General features: G+C 38.6%; 2 pseudogenes; both read left to right on the plus strand.

Moving 5' to 3' along the window:
- Window positions 1-1,955: 1,955 nt before the first annotated feature.
- Window positions 1,956-3,113, plus strand: LOC110542343 (RNA-binding motif protein, X chromosome retrogene-like; annotated as a pseudogene).
- Window positions 3,114-13,308: 10,195 nt separating this feature from the next.
- LOC110542344 (histone H2A.Z-like) lies at window positions 13,309-16,455 on the plus strand (annotated as a pseudogene).
- Window positions 16,456-19,460: the final 3,005 nt, after the last annotated feature.

Consider the following 19,460-nt stretch of genomic DNA (forward strand, 5'->3'; position numbering starts at 1 on the left):
CCAGCTTTCTACTCATTTAAACCTTCCTGGAAAAAACCTTCATAGAAACACCAGAGGTATGTTACCACCTTGATTCTAAATCTCATTAGTTTGACAAACAAGATCAACCATGTATATGTGTACATATGTATGTATATATCACATACACAAATACATATATACATATATATATATATATATATATATATATATATGCACACATACTATGTATGGATACTTTAAAAACAAGTTTGGCGCTCTGGTTCTTTTTCAGAAATATGACCTCCTTGAGTGTCACTGTTTCTCGCTTGCAGTGTGACTTATCTTTAGTATATTGCATTGGTTTGTAGTTGGGCTGTAAGCAACTTGTTACTACTACTATGGATCTGAAATATGTTAGTGATTGACTGTTTTAATAAATTATACCTAATTCAAGCTCATTCTTAGGACAATGTTACTCTCATTCACTTTGCATCCTGAACTCTTGGCTGTTTGGGAGAGAACAAGGGCACACTTGTATAACTTCTGTGAGCTGGCCTGTTCGTTATGTGAGCTTCTTCTGTCATGTGCATTAGCTGATACTAGAGGGTGCCCATGCTATTTCATGAAAAATTCCAATGTGAATTAGAAGCTACTTCCAGGATGGGCATTTTTTCAATGAACGTTTCACAGGAGTCACCTAAGTCCATCAGAAAACAGATTTTACTTTACAATTCATAGCAGTAGCAAAATTACTGTTATGAAGTACCAAAGAAAATAATTTTATGGTTACAGGTTGCCACAACATGGGGAACTGTATTAAAGGGTCACAGCATTAGTAAAATTGAGAACCACTGTCTTAAAGAGTTGAATTGCCATAGCTATTTACTTGTTCAGTTGTTCAGGAAAAACTCACTAGGCCAGTTCTAGGTATTTGAAAGCACTATTCCACATGAAAGAGAATTTGCACCTACTACACTTTGAAGTTAAATCTTAGGTTTAGTGGAGGACTCAGCATGAACAAAGATGAGTGCAAAAAAAAAAAAAAACACGTTTTTATAGAAGAAATAATCGCTCTTTCAGCAGAAGCTGCAGTGGCAGATGCCTGTGGAGCAGAAAGCAGATTCCTAGTTGGGGAAGCATTAGCTCCTCTTGGGGCAGGAAGGAGGAGGATACTCAGGTGCAGTAGTTCTAGTGGCTTTTCTGTTCTGTTCTGAGACCCAGCAGCTGTCATTGGTGAACTACTTGGAGGGTGAATTCTAAGAGCTTGTAGGAGCTTGAAACCTTCACAGTCTGCTCCATCTCTTTTTTAAATATATATATATATATTTATTTATTACAATTTATTCACTTTGTGTCTCAGCTGTAGCCCCACCCTCATCCCCTTTCAATTCTTCCCTCCCTCTCACATCTCCTCCCATGCCCCTCCCCAAGTGCTCCAATAGGGGAGGCCTTCCTCCTCTTCCATCTGAGCCTAGCCTATCAGGTCTCATCAGGACTGTCTTTTGTAGTCTTCCTCTGTGGCCTGGTCACATCCTTACTCCTCAGGCAAATGCAAATTAAAACAACCCTGAGATTTCACCTTACACCTATCAGAATGGCTAAGATAAAAAACTCAAGTGACAACACATGCTGGAGAGGTTGTGGAGAAAGGGGAATGCTCCTCCATTGCTGGTAGGAATGTAAACTTGTACAACCACTTTGGAAATCAATCTGGTGCTTTCTCGGAAAATTAGGAATAGTGCTACCCCAGAGTTCAGCTATACCACTCCTAGGCAAACATCCAAAATATGCTCAAGTATACAACAAGGACATTTGCTAAGCCATGTTCATAGCAGCTTTATTTGTAATAGCCAGAATCTGTAAACAACCCAGATATCCCTCAATTGAGGAATGGATACAGAAATTGTGGTGCATTTACACAATGGAATACAATTAAAAACAAGGAAATCATGAAATTTGCAGGCTACTCAGACTCTTACCAGCTGGAAGAAAAGATGGTTGAGGCAGATCACCCAGGAAAGCTCTTCTTTGGTGGGCTTAATACAGGAACAAATGAGAAAACCCTTGAAGCACTATTTGACAAGTATGGACAAATAGTGAAAATACTTTCGATGAAAGACTGTCAAACCAACAAATCAAAAAGATTGGCTTTTGTTACTTTTGAAAGCCCAGCAAATGCTAAAGATGTAGCTAGAGATATGAATGGAAAGTCCTTAGATGGAAAAGCCATCAAAGTGGAGCAAGCTACCAAACTATAGTTTGAAAGTGGCAGACATGGACCACCTTGACCTCCAAGAAGCAGAGGCCCTCCCAGAGGTCTCTAAGGAGGAAGTGGAGAAATGAGGGGACCCCCTTCACATGGATAATGGTGGTTATTCCATGATCTTTAGCATGAGTTCTTCCAGAGGACCACTTCCAGTAAAAAGAGGACCACCACCATGAAACAAGGGTCCTCCTCCTAAAAGATCAACCCCTTCAGGAGCAGTTAGAAGCAGCAGTGGAATAGGAGGAAGAGCCCCAGTGTCAAGTAGAAGGGATAGCTATGGAGGTCCATCACGAAGGGAGCGGCTACCATTGCATAGAGATACTTATTTTTTTCCCAAGAGATGATGGATATTCTACAAAAGACAGCGACTCAAGCAGAGATTACCCAAGCTCTCATAATACCAGAGATTATTCACCACTGCCAAGAGATTATACTTACCATGATTACAGTCATTCCAGTTTCCGTGATAACTATCCATCCAGGGGGCTATGGTGATAGAGATGGATATGTTCAGGATGGTGACTATTCAGATCATCCAAGTGGAGATCCCTACAGAGATTCATATGAGAGCTATGGTAACTCATGTAGTGGTCCACCTACATGAGGGTCCCAGTTATCTTATGGGGGAAACAGTCACTCTGATGATTACAGCAGCTCAAGTGACAGCTATGGTGGAAGTCAAGACAATTACTCAAGCAGCAGAAGTGATCTCTACTCCAGTGCCTGAGATCGCGTTGATAGACAAGAACAGGGTTTTCCCCCTTCTATGGAAAGGGGGTACCCTCCTCCACGTGATTCCTACAGCAGTTCAAGCCTTGGAGCACCAAGAGATGGTGGCCATGGAATAAACCAATCTGACAGAGGGTGAGGCAGAAGCAGATACTAAGAACAAACAAATCTTTGGATCAAGTTCTTCATTTAAAAAAAAAAAAAAGGAAAGTCTTCTGCTGTAACTACCCAAACACTAAGAAGAGAAAAGTTGTGTTACCTTTTTAATTTTTTTGATTTTAAGGTCCCTTCCCTCAGTTTTGTTTTCTTGTAAAGAAAAAGTAAAACATGATTCATTTTAATATTATGAATTGCTTTCAACAAGCAAATGCTAAATGTGTAAGACTTGTACTAGTGTTGTAATTTTCCAAGAAAAAGTGACCTAAAGGAAAAAAAGAAAAAAAGAAAAGAAATCAATGTCTGAAAGTCAGAGGATATGAATAGGTCTTGGTGTATGCTGTTGTATATACTGTTATTGCTGTAAATGTGTTTTTTATTAGTCTGATGTAATTGTTGTCTTGGAGACATACTGCCTCTGTCTGCTAACCTAGGCATAGCCCTGGAAGCTCCTAGCCTCTGTACAATCTAATCTAGGCCTAGAATATTTTCAGCCTCTAAGATTTACTGCAGAGACTCCAAGATGGTGGCGACTAGTAAGCACCTTATCTGATGGGCAGAAGATCAGAAACTCCGAAACTGGTGAGTGGAGGGGCAGCTGAAGCCAGACCATCGATTGGAGGTTTCCCAGGCTAGAGGTGACAACCCTTGAGCTGGGACAGATTGGAACCCTGTGGACATCTCCAGGATCTGAGAGTGACTGACTATCAACCCCTTTCACTTTTGGCTACACCTTCACTGGCTCCAGCAGCAACAGCTCCTGTGACAGCAGGGAGTGAATGACCCCAGGTAAGGGACCTCCTTACTCTAAGGGCCAAACAGGGGAGCGAAATCTGAGAGTAGAAAACTGTGGGCCCTCTGAGTTTACTGCATATGTCTGCAAGTGGCCTCCAATGTGTTTATTCTGTGGGGTGGAGCCTGGGAAGGCTGATAGAACTGGTAAAATTGGCATAAAGCCACTGAGGACCAAATGGCAAAATATATTGAAAGGACAAATGCTTTCTAAGTCTAGGAATACCATTTCCTTTTATTTTGAGAATTCCTCTTTGATTCCTCTCTTCACAGAGAATTCCTCTGTGAAGTGAACATACACAAGAGGATATTCATTGTTATATTGTTTTTATTTTTAAGAGTTTGGGCAATGACACATTACTCCCTACTAATGTGCTTATCCTGTGTACAGCACTGGCTACAAACAGCAATGACAAAACAAACAAACAAACAAACAAAAAACATAGATTGAAAGGAGGTCAATGGGGATTAGGGATTAGTTTGAGTCTAAATTTCAGAGCATTATATAGTTGCATAAAAGAAAGAGATCTCTGTGATAGGGGTGTGAGAAGATGACCAAGATACATTGCCAGACAAGAAAAAGAAAAATTTTGTAGTGTGCATAATACATTTTTCTATTTAAATAATAATATACAAAGAGGGACAAACAGCTCTCTCTCTCTCTGTATACTCTGTGTATTCTGACAATGCCCAGAAAAAATACTGGAAAAAGATACAAAATCTAGTTGAGAAACACATGCAATTACAAATACTGTTAGTCTAGATCCTATAAAGGTTATCGTATATTGTCAACTTGAAAGGATCTAGAATCACCCAGAAGACATATCTCTGGGCATTCCTAAGGGGTTATTTAGATAAAGTTATATCTGTGGAGAGACCCCCCCAACCTCAACTGTGGGCTGCACCTTTCTACAGGGCTCTGTCCTGGAGTGAAGAGGGAGAAGAAAGTGGAGCTGAACACCGAGCTTCCTATCTCTCTGCTTCCTATGGCCAGCAAGATGTAACCAGCTGCCTCAATCACCTCACCATCATGGTGAACTCTGGGCCAAAGTCATTTCCCCCTAAGTTGCTTCTTGTCAGGTATTTTGTCACAGTAGCAACAACAACAGTAACAACTAATTAATACAGATACTAAGAAATGAAAATACAAGTGAGTATTCAGATGAACTTGACTTTGCTTTTTATTCTTTGACTATTCCTTCTCTTCTCTGAAATTACCTTGCCTAACCATACGGTTTGATTGTTCATTATAGGAAATTTCCCACAAACTCACTAATTTCATTGGAAGGTATACTGAGTTTATGATGGAGTTCTTTGACTCTCTTGGTCTCAAATACTTATCTTGATGATTCCACCAATCTTGGGCTGTTGTATCACAGTCTTTCTTCATCCTTATGAGGCACCTTCATTGATAGATCAGTCTTAAATCATACTTTAAATCTTCAGTAAAGTTTTACTTCATTTTATACTCTCTAAGATGCTACAAGTTTTGTGGTGTGATGTTTTCTAGTAAGGCATTACCCAACTCATTTTGTTAGTCTTTTGAAGCAAAATAAAATGATTATTTTGAGGGTGTGTGTGCATGTAAGTTTCAAGATAGATGATGGAAGAGACATGAGAAGAGGTATAATTTCTTTTTCCTTTTTCTTCATGGAACATTTTTTTTTATATTCTGGAATAATGCAAATAAATATATTATCTATTAAAATAAAGTGAAGTAAAAAATATAACGTAAAATAAATTAGGGGTTATGATTAAATCATCAGATTTCCTTAAATTTTCCTAAACTGATACCTGTGGTTCTATTATAATTTCATATTGTACACTGGGAAAATAATTTCCAAAAGTGGTGCACTATTGAAAGTTGCTGTTCAAGTTTTTATACTCACTCTATTGCAATACCTTTCACACACCCAGTTCATTGACCATAGGTATTTCTAGTGCTGCTTTTTTTTATTAATTTTTTATTTTTTACTATTAATTACACTTTATTCATTTTGTATTCACCCATAAGCTCCTCCCTCATCCCCTCCCGATCCCATCCTCCCTTCCCCTTCCTCATGCATGCCCCTCCCCAAGTCCACTGATAGGGGAAGTCCTCCTCTCCTTCCTTCTGATCTTAGTCTATCAGATCACCTCAGGAGTAATATTGTCATCTTCTGTGGCCTGATAAGGCTGCTCCCCCCTCAGGGGAAGGAGAGCACCTGCATTTGTAAATGAAACATTATTAAATATCAAATCACACACTGATCCCAACACCTTAATAGTGGGAGAATTCAACAGTCTACTCTCAGCAAGGGACAGATCATCTACACAGAAGCTAAATAGGGAAATATCAACACTTACAGAGGTCCTAAATCAAATGGACCTAATAGATGTCTACAGAACCTTTCATACATACTCAAGAGTATAACTTCTTCTCAGCACCCCAAAGAAACCTTCTCCAAAATTGACCATATAGTCAGACACAAACCAAGCCTCAACAGATACAAGAAGATTGAAATAATCTATTGTATCCTATCAGACCACCATGGCCTAAAACTAAACCTCAACAACAACAGAAATAACAAAAATCCTAAATACACATGGAAACTAAACCACTCTCTACTCAACGACAGCTGGATCAGGGAAGAAATAAAAAGAGAAATTAAAGATTTCCTAAAATTCAATGAAAATAACTTATACAAACTTATGGCACACAATGAAAGCAGTGCTAAGCGGAAAGGTCATAGCACTAAGTGCCTTCAGAAAGAAGTTTGAGAAAGGGGAGCCCACCTCCATTATTGATGGGAATGCAAACTTGTACAACCACTTTGGAAATCTAGTGTTTTCTCAGACAAAAGGAATAGTCCTTCTTCAAGATCCATCTATAGCACTTCTAGACATATATCCAAATCATGCTCAAGTACACAACAAGGGCATTTGCTCAACCATGTTCGTAGCAGCTTTATTTGTAATAACCAGAAACTGGAAACAACCCAGATGTCCCTCAACTGAGGAATGGATACAAAAATTGTAGTACATTTACAAAATGGAATACTACTCAGCAATTAAAAACAAGGAAATCATGAAATTTCCAGACAAATTGGGGGAACTAGAAAAGATCATCTTGAGTGTGGTATCTCAGAAGCAGAAAGATACACATGATATATACTCACTTATAAATGGATATTAGATATATAATATAGAATAAACATACTAAAATCTATACACCTAAAGAGGCCAAGCAAGAAGGAGGACCCTGGGTAACATGAACAATCCTCATTCAAAAAGGCAAATGGGACAGACATCAGAAGAGGGAGAAAACAGGCAACAAGACAGGAGCCTACCACAGAGGGCCTTTGAAAGACTCTACCCAGCAGCGTATCAAAGCAGATGCTGAGACTCATACCCAAACTTTGGGCAGAGTGCAGGGAATCTTATGAAAGAAGGTAGAGATAGAAAGACCTGCAAGAGACAGAAGCTCCATAAGTAGAGGAGGGCAACAGAATCAAGAAATCTGGGCCCAGGGGTCTTTCCTGAGACTGATACTCCAACCAAGGTCCATGCATGGATATAACCTAGAACCCCTTCACAGATGTAGCCCATGACAGCTCAGTGTCCAAGTGGGTTCCCTAGTAATGGGAACAAGGACTGTCTCTGACATGAACTCTTTTTTATTACCTCCACCTGATAGGGGTAGGTACCAGGGCACAGAGGAAAACAATGCAGCAAGTTCTGATGAGACATGATAGGCTAGGGTCAGAGGGAAGGGGAGGAGGACCTCTCCTATCATTAAACATGGGGAGGGGCATGGTAGGAGATGAAAGAGGCTGGGATTGGGAGGGGGCCACAACTGGTATACAAAGTGAATAAACTGTAATTTGTAAATAAATAAATAAAATAAAATAAATAAATAGACTTTGGGACATCTCATACAAGCAAATTAACAGCACATCTGAAAGCCCTGGGGGCAGGGTGGGGGGAGAAGAAGCAGACATACCCGAGAGGAGTAGATGGCTGGAGATCAAACTCAGGACTGAAATCAATAAATTATAAATAAAGAAATCAGTTCAAAGACTCAATGAAACCAAGAGCTTGTCCTCTGAGAAAATCAACAGGACAACAAACCCTTAGTCAAACTAAAAGGCAGAGAGAAACTATCCAAATCGGCAAAATCAGATACCAAAAGAGGGACATAACAACAGACACTGAGGAAATCCAAGGAATTATTAGGTCCTACTTTAAAGCCTATATGCAACAAAATTTGAAAACCTAAATGGAATAATTTTTGTGATAGATTCCATTTACCAAATGTGAATCAAGACCAGATAAATTGACTAGTCCTATAACCCTTAAGGAAATAGAGGCTGTCATCAAAATCTCCCAAAAAAAAAATAAAAAATAAAAAGCCCGGGATAGGACCGTTTCAATGCAGAATTCTACCAGACCTTCAAAGAAGAGGTGACACCAATATTCTTCAAACTCTTCCACAAAATAGAAACAGAAGGAACATTACCAAACTCATTCTATGAGGCTACAGTCACTTAGATACCTAAAGTACAGAAAAACCCAACCAAAAAAGGGAACTTCTGACCTACTCCTCTTATTAACATTGATGCAAAAAAAAAAAAAAAACAAAAAACTCTCAAACACTAAATACTAAATACTAAAACACTTGCAAACTGAATCCAAGAGCACATAAACGATATCATCCACCATGACAAAGTAGGCTTCATCCCAGGCTTGCAGGGGTGGTTCAATCCATCGATGCAATCAACCACAAAAAACTAACAAAAGGAAAAAAAAAACAACACATGATCATCTCCTTAAATCCTGAAAAAGCACTGGACAAAATTCATCACCCATTCATGTTTAAAGTTTTAGAGAGATCAGGAATACACAGAACATACCTAAACATAGTAAAGACAATAAAAACAAGCCTATATACAATATCAAACTAAATGGAGAGAAACTTAAATCAATCCCACTGAAATCAGGGACAAGACAAGGCTTTTCACTCTTTCCACATAATTCTTGAAGTCCTAACTACAGCAATAAGATGGCTAAAAGAGATCAAGCCAATGCAAAATGGCAAGGAAGAAGTCAAAGTATCACTATTCACAGATGATATGATAGTTTACATGAGTGACCACAAAAATGCTACCAGAGAACTCATTCAGTAGATAAACACCTTCAGCAAAGTGGCTGGATACAAAATTAACTCAAAATATCAGTAGCCCTCCAATATACAAAAGACAAGAGGCTGAGAAAGAAATTAGGGAAACAACACTCTTTACAATAGCCACAAATATCACAAAGTACCTTGTTGTGACTCTAACCAAGTAAGTGAAAGACCTGTATGAAAACAACAACAACAACAACAACAACAACAACAACAACAACAAAAAACCTTCAAGTCCCAAAAGAAAAAAGTGAAGAAGATATCAGAAGACGGAAAGATCTGCCATGCTCATGGCTTGGCAGGATTAACATAGTGAAAATGGCCATCCTACCAAAAGAAAACTACAGGTTCAATACAATTGCCATCAAAATACCAACACAATTCTTTTCAGACCTTGAAAGAATAATTTAATTCTCAATTTCACATGGAAACACACACACACACACACACACACACACAAAAAAAAAAAAACAAAAAAAAAAACAGAATTGCTAAAGCAATCCTGTACAATACAAGATCTTCTGGAGGTATCTCTGTCCCTGATCTCAAGCTGTATTGTAGAGCAACAGTAATAAAAACTGCATGGTACTGGCAGAGAAACAGTCTGGAGGAACAGTAGAATTCAATAGAAAACACAGAAATAAACCTACATACCTATGGACACCTGATTTTTCACAAAGAAATCAAAATAATACAATAGAAAATAAGATAGGATCTTCAACAAATGGTGATAGTCTAACTGTACGTCTACATGTAGAAAAATGCAAATAGACCCATATTTACCACCCTGTACTAAACTACAGTCTATGTGGATCAAAGACCTCAACATAAAACCAGACACACTAAACCTGTTAGAAGGAAAAGTTGGGAAGAGCCTTGAAATCATTGGCACTGGAAACAACTTCCTGAACAGAACACCAACAGCACAGGCTCTAAGAACAACAATCAATAAATGGAGTTTCTGTAAAGCAAAGGACACTGTTGTCAGAATGAAACGACAGCCTATAGATTGGGAAAGGATCTTCACCAATCCTATATCTGACAGAGGGTTGATATCCAGAATATGTAAAGAACTAAAGAAGTTAAAAAGCAACAAATCAAGCAATCCAATTAAAAAGTGGGGTATAGAGCTAAACAGAGAATTCTCTGTAGAGGAATATAGAATAGCAGAGAAACACTTAAAGAAATGCTCAATGTACTTAGGCATCAGGGAAATGCAAATCAAAACAACCCTGAGGTTTCACCTTACATCTACCGAAATGGCTAAGATAAAAAACTCAAGTGACAACACATGCTGGAGAGAATGTGGAGATAGGGGAACCCTCCTCCATTGCCTGTGGGAATGTAACATGGTACAACCACTTTGGAAATCAATCTGGCACTTCCAGAGAAAAGTAGGTATAGTGCTACCTCAAGATCCAGCTAAGCCACTCCTAGGCATATATACCCGAAATATGCTCAACTCTACCCCTGGGGGGTAGGGTACAGCCTTACCAGGCCACAGAGGAAGACAATGCAACTAGTCCTGAGACTTGATTAGCTAGGGTCAGAGAGAAGGGGAGGAGGACCTCCCCTATCAGTGGAGTATGGGAGGGGCATCGGGGGAGAAGAGGTATGGATGGTGCCATTGGGAGTAGATGTGGGAGGGGGCTACAGCCAGGATACAAATTGAATGAATTGTAATAAATGGTAATAATAATAAAGAAAATTTTTAAAAAGACTGCTGAATATGCTCACCCTTTTTAGCTCTTTCTGTACTCTGGCTAGCTGGTTCCACTCAGATCTTCTGGCTCTAACTCCTCTCTTAGCTGGCTAATTCAATCCAACTTCTCTCTTGATCTCTAACTGATTTTTTCTGGTTTTCCTCATAGTACCTTTGGCAATGTGTCCTAATCTTCTGGCTCATTTTCATTCTCTCACTCATTCTGTCTTCACTTGATTCTAGCTTGTTCTCTTTCAAACTGTCTTTGTAAAACTCTCCCGGTTAAACTGTCTCCTCTCTCTTTCTCTTCTCTATGCTGCTCTTCATTAAGTCCTCTCTCTTCTTATGAGATTTGGGAATATCCTATTCTAGTAAATCTTTCTCTGATTAGTCACTTTGTCTGTCTCTCAATTAGATATTACTTTCAAACAAGAGTGCTGTCTTCCACAAACTAACTTTACCTTCATCGTTTGGATGTGTCTATATTACAACCAGAGAGATTAAAGGTGTTTGCTAAGGATTTGTCTGTAGTCTAGTCAGAGTAGCCATGTTGTTGGATTAAAATCCATCTACAAATTACAACTCAGAAACACCTTTATTTTTGTTGTTGGGTGTGCATGTGGGGAGATCAAAGGACAGCTTTACAGTTGGTTGTCTATTTTCACCTTTAAGTAGAATCTGGGATTAGGATTTAGGTCATTAGCCTTTTGAGTCAAGTGTTTTACCTGGTGAGCCATCTAGCTGGCCTTAGAAGTACCTATTCTTGTTTCAGCTTTTAAAATACACATTAACCTTTCATAGTATGTACTAAGAAGATCTCAACCAAATATTCATCATTAATAACTTAGGACAAAGTAAAGAAAATATTATTGGCTAAAATTTAATAGAGTGCATTTCATATCATAGATGATGCATTGGATCGTTTTGGATAGTACCTAAGGTATTGCCTGGCTTCACATCTAGCAGGTGAAATCAGGCGAGATTTATGAAACTGGTCCTAAGAGGTAGAGCTAGACTTTGAACGTAGAAACGTTGTTGTCGTTGTCTATCACAAGGCTACACAAAGGCAGCAGTTTTATTTTCAGTACCTCTAGGCAGTCTATGTCATGGTCAAAAATAAAATCCTATTAGGCAAAATAACCCAAATGCTAATTAAAACTTCTGGAAGTCTGTTGGAATATGTTGGGTTATAATAAATCAACACATATCAAATAGACCTTGAATTTAGCAAACAGGTGAAAACTGGCTCTCACTGGAAAAGGACCTACCTGTATAAGAACAAAAATCTTTCAGAAAAGATTGTGAGATAGAAACTTTGTATTTATGAGAAACCATACAGTCCTGCAATGTTTTCAGAAAAATGTAATTCCTTTCTTGCCAAAGTAAACAGAGAACCACAAGTCAGGTTCTAATAGTAGTAGGGAGTTTCTTTATCATATCATCATTTTTTGTAGCCATCAACGGACAACTTCTTCCCTGATATGCATTGTGCTACTTAGCCTAGGCTGTATCTAGCTGTACTCCCTTGAGACTCGGGAGGACGGTTCCATGACTTTGGTTGTGCCCCAGGTCTTCGTCTTCAATTACATATACATATGGGGCTTACCTCGGACTCTAACAATGATTTGTTGTATGGTTTATAGGTAAGTCCCCTTAACCTCTAAAAATGTTTGGCCAACCATGTAGAAATATCAGTGCTCCCCTTGCCTACCTCAACAGATGGGAAAAGAATGAAATATTCCAATACAAAGGCTAGGGCTTTGAAAAAGCAAAAAACATAAAATAAATATAAAGGGTTATTATTATTCCCTGTTCTTTTGCCTTATTGCCCACAATGACATTTCTAAGCCCATTAAGGACAAGAATTACTATGTCTTACCTTTTGGAAACCTAAGAATCTTTTAGCTCCAATGAGCTTTTGTAGAGAGAGTGGGGGGCCATCTTTATGCTTCTAGCAGCTTCTTTATTAGGCCTTAGCAACTGCGTATTTCTTTTATATTATTATAATTTCATTTTGTCTAATTTCTGGAGAGTGCTTTGCCTCCCTTCTTTTGAGAACAGAGGCTCTTGGTTGTTGTCAGAACTCTTACATAGTGAAAAGCAAAGGCCCCAAGTGGGCTTGAGCAGACTCCTTTCACTTGTGTGGGCAAAGGCACTAACGACAGTAATTGACAGGGGTGGAGAGAGGCTTTGTAAACTGAGGACAAGTGTACGATTCATGGGACACATGCTGACCTCCTCACCTGGTCAGCTTCTGAGGACACCTGCCTAGGATCATTAAGGCTTCTTGCCCAATTGACATAGTGTGACTGCCTCTGCTCGTGGAGATGAACAAAGCCAAGCATTTACTGACTGGAGTGCAGAGATGAATACAATTTGCCTCTTTGGCCAAGCCAGGCACAAACAGCTGCTCATGCAAAAGGGTTTCAAATAAACGTGTTTCTATTTAGAATGTCCATGTTTTGATTGAATTTGAAGAAAAGCATGAGGTGGCTCCCCTTTGGAAAACAAATTAATTATGTACTCCTATGTTGTCTAATGGTTGGAAGCCAGACATGTCCACAACAGCACTTCATAGAAAAACTTTTCTTCCCAGATGAGTGTGAGACTCTTCTGTAGGACAACAGCTGGTGTTTTTGCAAAGTCACATGGCTGCTGGCCCAAAAAGGATTTTTTTAAGGGAAACTGGGAACAATATAAATATTCTTTTTATATTGGGTACAGCTACCCCATGATTTGTTGCTGTTGTTTTCTTCATTTTGGATGGTGCATTTAGATTTTTCCCTGGAGTACTTTGGAGTTTGGATACAGGCTCTAAGGATGGTGATTTGCTGTTGAGTTTGCAGTTAAAAAGGTCCCAGGGAGGTAAGAACTGGTAGACCAAGTGACAACCCCAAACAGTTATTGGACTGAACCATTTGCATTTCCATTCAGGTCATGCTGTCTCAGCCAAGCTGTTGACTTAGCGCTGTTGTGACTTGGGTGGCTTTGACTCTTCCATTCAGGCTTTAGAAACATCATTGAGTTAACAGGCCACACACCAATTCACCCTTTTCCCTCCCTACTCTTCAGCTCCTTTGTGTTAGATAAGGAGGCCTTTCCCTGGTACAAAAAGGTAGTGAACCTAAGGTTCCATGAGCAATGTGCCCCTTATACCACCCCCAATTTGGTCTTTGTGTGTTGCAGCTTTTGTTTCCCTCTAAGAATTAAAAGTTAATTGATACCTCAAATGGACGTTGTTCACAATGCATTTCACCATCCAATGCAGTCCTGCATCCCATTAGATTAACCCTCTTCTGCAGTTCATTGTAAATAAACATCTCACAATGAAAAAGCTTACCTACCTGAAGCATTGTATTCCCTTGGATTCTGCAGTGAAGCTAAAATTCTATGACAATGTCACTGGGTTAATTAATTTAGATTAATGACTCTTGGAGCCCAGTTTTTCTTTGCTTTTTCTATTTGTCACAGACTGCTGAACAAGTATTTCCAAATGTCCGAATGTACCAGCCTATCCATCTCAACCCTAGAGCTCTAACTACAGTACTGCAAATTCTTCCAAATGAATCCAGTGTTACAACCCAAGTGGTAATCTAGTGTCAGTGGACTGTATGTTCATCTCATTCTTATGATTAGAATTTATTTTCATAGAAGAGAAATGTAAGTTTTCCTAGCCATGGCATAAAAACAAAAACATTCCATGGGGTCAACTGAAAGCTCAATTAAGTTGAGAAATAAAGAATATATCAAAGTTAGACTTTTACTGTTACCTTGAGGTGGGGGAGATGTTAGAAAGATCTGACATGCTTTGGCAGAATTTGGGTTGTAATAATATGTCCTTGAATTTTGATGCTTAGAAGCATATAAGTTGTTCTTAATGTTAAATAACTAGTTTCTATTACATTTCAGGCAAGGCCATGCCTTATGAATAATAATTGTTCCATTAGAAAAACTTTTCCCTCTGGGTCAAGATAATGAGTTTAGCAATGTGGTGGATGGGTTTGGTGGAGGTTTAATATATACTCTATTGGAGTTCCTATTTCTATTTACACCTACCACATAATGCACCCCACACTTCTTGCAATATCACAATAAAAAATGACTTCTTTACCAGGCATTGGTGGCACATACCTTTAGTCCCAGCGTTCACAAAGCAGAGGCAGGTGGATCTCTGAGTTTGAGGCCAGCTTGGTCTACAGAGCAAGTTCCAAGATAGCCAAGAGTACACAGAGAAAAACCAAAACAATGACTTCCTGAAAGAAGATTTATAAATGTAAATTGATGTTACTATTCATGTGAGAAATACACACCAAAGCCACAATGAGAGATTACTGCTCACCTTCTAGGATAGCTTTTTAAAAGTCTGAACAAGGATATAGTACCTTTCTACCATGTTTATGGCCCCATGTTCAATCCCTGGCACTACAAAAATTCAAAAAATAGGAAGCTTTGGCCAAGATGTAGAAAAATTTAATACTTCTTACATAGCTATGGGTTCTACAAAGTGCTACAGTCACTTTGAAAGCAGTCTGGCCATTCTTGAAATGAAAACACTGTGTTAACCTATGACTTGGTTAATCTAGCTGTATACCAGAAAGCTGAAAACATGACAAAGCTCAAATTTTGTACATTTTGTATTTATTCAGCATTACTCATGGTAGCTAAAAGGTAAAAAGAGCCCAAATGTCTATTCCTGGACAAATGGATAAATAAAATATGATATATCCTTATAATGTAATATATTTCACTTACAGAAAGGAATAAATAAAAAGAATGAAGTGTTGAAGTGTTGATAAATGCTATCTATCCTTGAGAATACCATGCTAACTGAAAGAAGCTAGACACAAAAGGGCACATATATTGAAATTATTCCAGGTAGGTAAATCTGCATACCCAGGAAATAAATGCTTACCAGAAGCTAGAAAAAAAAAAAAGGAAAATGGTGGCTGAGGCAGTTGTGAGTAATAGGTGATAATAATAGGGATACAGAATTTTTTTCTTTTTGTGGTAATGAAAATATTGTATTATTATTGATCATGATAAGAACATAATTTTGTAGATATACTAGAAGTCATTGAACTCTGCCCTTTAAATGGGTAAATAATGTGGCCTATAAATCCTGTCTGGAAAAAAAAGCTGTCAAAAATCAAAAAGAGTTTGAAACGCGGTACAACTGGAGTGGGTGCTGTGGTCTTGCTGTGTGCCCACCTGGCCTCTTTTTTTCTTCCCTTGTCCAAGCTTCAGCACTGTCTGTAGTGGCTGGCAGTAAGTCTGGAAAGGACTCCGCAAAGGCCAAGATAAAGGCAGTTTTCCACTTGCATCGAGCCAGTTTGCAGTTCTCTGTGGGCCCTATTCATCAACACCTGAAATCTCGGACAACCAGCTAGGGGCATGTGGTCGCAGCAGCTGATGAGTACAGCACAGCCATCTTGGAGTACCTCACAGCAGAAGTACTTGAATTGGCAGGAAATGCATCCAAAGACTCAAAGGTAAAGTGTATTACCCCTTGTCACTTACAACTTGTTATTTGTGGAGATGAAGAGTTGGACTATCTGATGAAGGCTACAATTGCTGGTGGTGGTGTCATCCCACATATCCACAAATCTGATTGGGAAGAAAGTACAACAGAAGACAGTTGAAGGATGCCTGGATATCTTATTATCTCAGGACTCTAAATATTCTTAACAGGTATCCAGTTTTGGTGATTCCAGTGGACCTGTATCTCTGTGAAAAACACAATTTTGCTTTTTTGTAATTCTATTTGAGCAAGTTGGAGGCTTAATTACCTTTCCAGCCAACCACATTTTTGCATTCAAGTCTTAACCATATTTAAATGTTCCTGTGGCTTCAAAGAAGCTATTGATTCTGAAGTAGTGGGTTTTTGACTGAGTTGACTGTTTTTAATAAAACTGTTTGGATTTTAATTGTGATGCAGAAGTTAGAGTAGCAAACATTGGTTTGTACAGACATTATTTCCACTCTGGTGGATAAGCTCAATTAAGATCATATTCCCCCCCCACACACATTTTTAAATAAATAAATACATAATAAAAATAAAAAATAAATCCAAAAGTGTTAGGGAGTCTTGTGAAAATGTGGGGGGAAGGATAGAAAGACCTGGAGGTGACAAGAGCTCCACAAAGAAACCAACAGAGCCAACTAACCAGGGCACAGAGGCACCTATGAAGAAGCATCAACTAAGGACCATGCATGGACTGAACCCAGGTCCCCTACACAGATGTAGCCGGTGGACAGCTTTGTCTTCATATAGGTTACCTAGTAAGGGAAATGGGGGCGGTTTCTGACGTGGAGTCTGTTGCCTGCTTTTCAGTCACTTTCCCCTGGTGGTATGGCCTTGCCAGGCCACAGGGGAAGAGGATGTGCTCAGTCCTGATACAACTTGATGTGCTAGGTTGGATGGTTTAGGGCAGCTACACTTTTCTGAAGAACAGGAGATGAGGGATGGGAGAAGAGGGAAGGTGGGACCAGGAGGAGAGGAGGAAGGGGGCTATGATTGGGATGTAAATTGAACAAATAAATGAATTAATTAAAAAATAAATTTGTGGATCTGGAGAGATGGCTCAGAAGTTAAGAACACTGTCTCTTCTTCCAAAGGTCTTGAGTTCAATTCCCAGAAACCACATAGTGACTCCTAATCATCTATAATGAGATCTAGTGCTCTTTCGGCATGCAGGCCCACATACAGGCAGAAGTCTGTAAAATAATAAATAAATCTTTCAAAAAATTTGCCTAGACAAACAAAAAAATATCAAACTATCGCAGGGCTTGGTGGTGCATGCCTTTAATCCCTCTACTTGTGAAGCAGAGGCAGGAGGATCTTAGTGAGTTTGAGGCTAGCCTGGTCTACAAAACAAGTCCAAGACAGCCAGGGATATTACATAGAGAAACCCTGTCTCGAAAAACCAATAAAATAAAATAATAAAATAAATTTAAAAAAAGAAAAGAAAAGAAAAGAAAACATGACTTTGGATGCAGATAAGCAGTACTTTTTTATCATTCAACCACTTAATGAAAAGCTAACATAATTTAAATACAAGAGAGCTATATATTATTTTCATTGAAATAGACATCCAAGGGTTTACATGTGTTTCAATACATATTTTTGATATTTTATTTTAGTTAAAATTCAACTAAAACAATCTTAACCCTTATTAATGTATTAAATTAAGTTTAAAATTTGTGATGCTGGGACTGGAGAAGCAGTTTCTACGTGTGTTCCTGTATCCTGGTTTGCATATATGATCTTACCAGGGTCCTTGTGTGATCTGTGGAGGTCCCAGAGTCTTCAATGCCTACTATTGTAAAGAGTGTACCATGCTGGAGAAGGATAGAGTCAGTTGCCCAAAGATTGTGAACTTGGGGAGTTTTAAGACAGGCCTCTTCTACAAATGTAAAAAAATACAGCTTCAAGAAGAGGTGATAGGTGGGTGGCTCCTTCCTCCTCCATCAAGCTGCAGCAGCTGCTAGAAAAGATGCCTGCTACCACCACCAGGAAGAGAATGGAGCCCAGAGTGTCCACCAGAACAGCCTGCTGGTGTTAGTATCCTGGCCCCCTGCCACCTTTTCTTTGTCTAATCATGCTGGTGGGGATGGAAGAGGGTTTTTCATAGAACACTAGCAGATTGGAAGAAAAATTGCTAGATTAGTTCATAGTTATTTTTTAAATTTTTTTGGGGGGGTGCATGGTTATTTGTTGGAAAAGCAAGACTCTGCTCTGTACATTGATTCTTTCCACACCAAAAGCTACAAAACAAGTCTTCTGTCTGCGGCCTTGATGATGAAGTCGCCAGGTCAAAAGCATGGTCTTGCAGCAGCCATGATGGTGGTTGTCCTCTGTAACCCTCTGTGTAGCTATCAGAACAGTAATGTGATGTGACACTTCCCAGGTGGCTCTGATTTCATGTTATTTTCTCTTTTACAAATTGGAAGTTTCTGTTGTAATAAAGTTGGTGTTAACTTCTTGGTAATAAATAAGTAAGTAAGCAAATAAATAAATAGTTCAAACTTTGTGATGCTGTTGAAATTCTAATTGCATCTTATATTTTAAGATTTCTAGTTTATTTGTTAAAAATGGTGCAACGTGAAGTACATGGGTTGAGGTTTTCAACATTACAACAAATATTTTCTCTAAATTGCAGTCAAGTTTGCCAAAGCACTAAACCAGCAATGACAAACATTAAGACTTAATTACTAAAATGTCTAATCACAGAATTTTTCCTCCTCAAGAAACAGTATTTGCCTATGCTCACATCCAGAAGATTAAACCATTGAAACTATCACTCCCTTCTTTTTTTATATATAGCACTAGTCTCCCTTTGCTCAGATAAATGTGACTCTCCCATACAAAATGAAGGAAAAGAAAGTTTGCCCTGTCATTGATTATTTCCCAATAACAAGAGTGACTAGTGTTTTAGAGGTCTTGCCACATATAATTGTGGTAAATAATTGACATAAATCATTGTTCAATCCTAGTAACCCCATATTATTATTATCTCTGCTTTACAAATGGTAAAAACTTAATCACATAAGATCACACATTTGTGTTTTTCATTTCATTATCTCCTCCCCCCTCATTTTCATCATTCTTTGAGAATTTTTTTTTAATTTTTTAATTTTTTATTTTTTTTATAAGTTACATTTTATTAACTCTGTATCCCAGCCGTGTCCCG

The sequence above is a fragment of the Meriones unguiculatus genome, chromosome X (assembly GCF_030254825.1).
Source record: "Meriones unguiculatus strain TT.TT164.6M chromosome X, Bangor_MerUng_6.1, whole genome shotgun sequence".
NCBI classification, from domain to species: Eukaryota; Metazoa; Chordata; class Mammalia; order Rodentia; family Muridae; genus Meriones; species Meriones unguiculatus.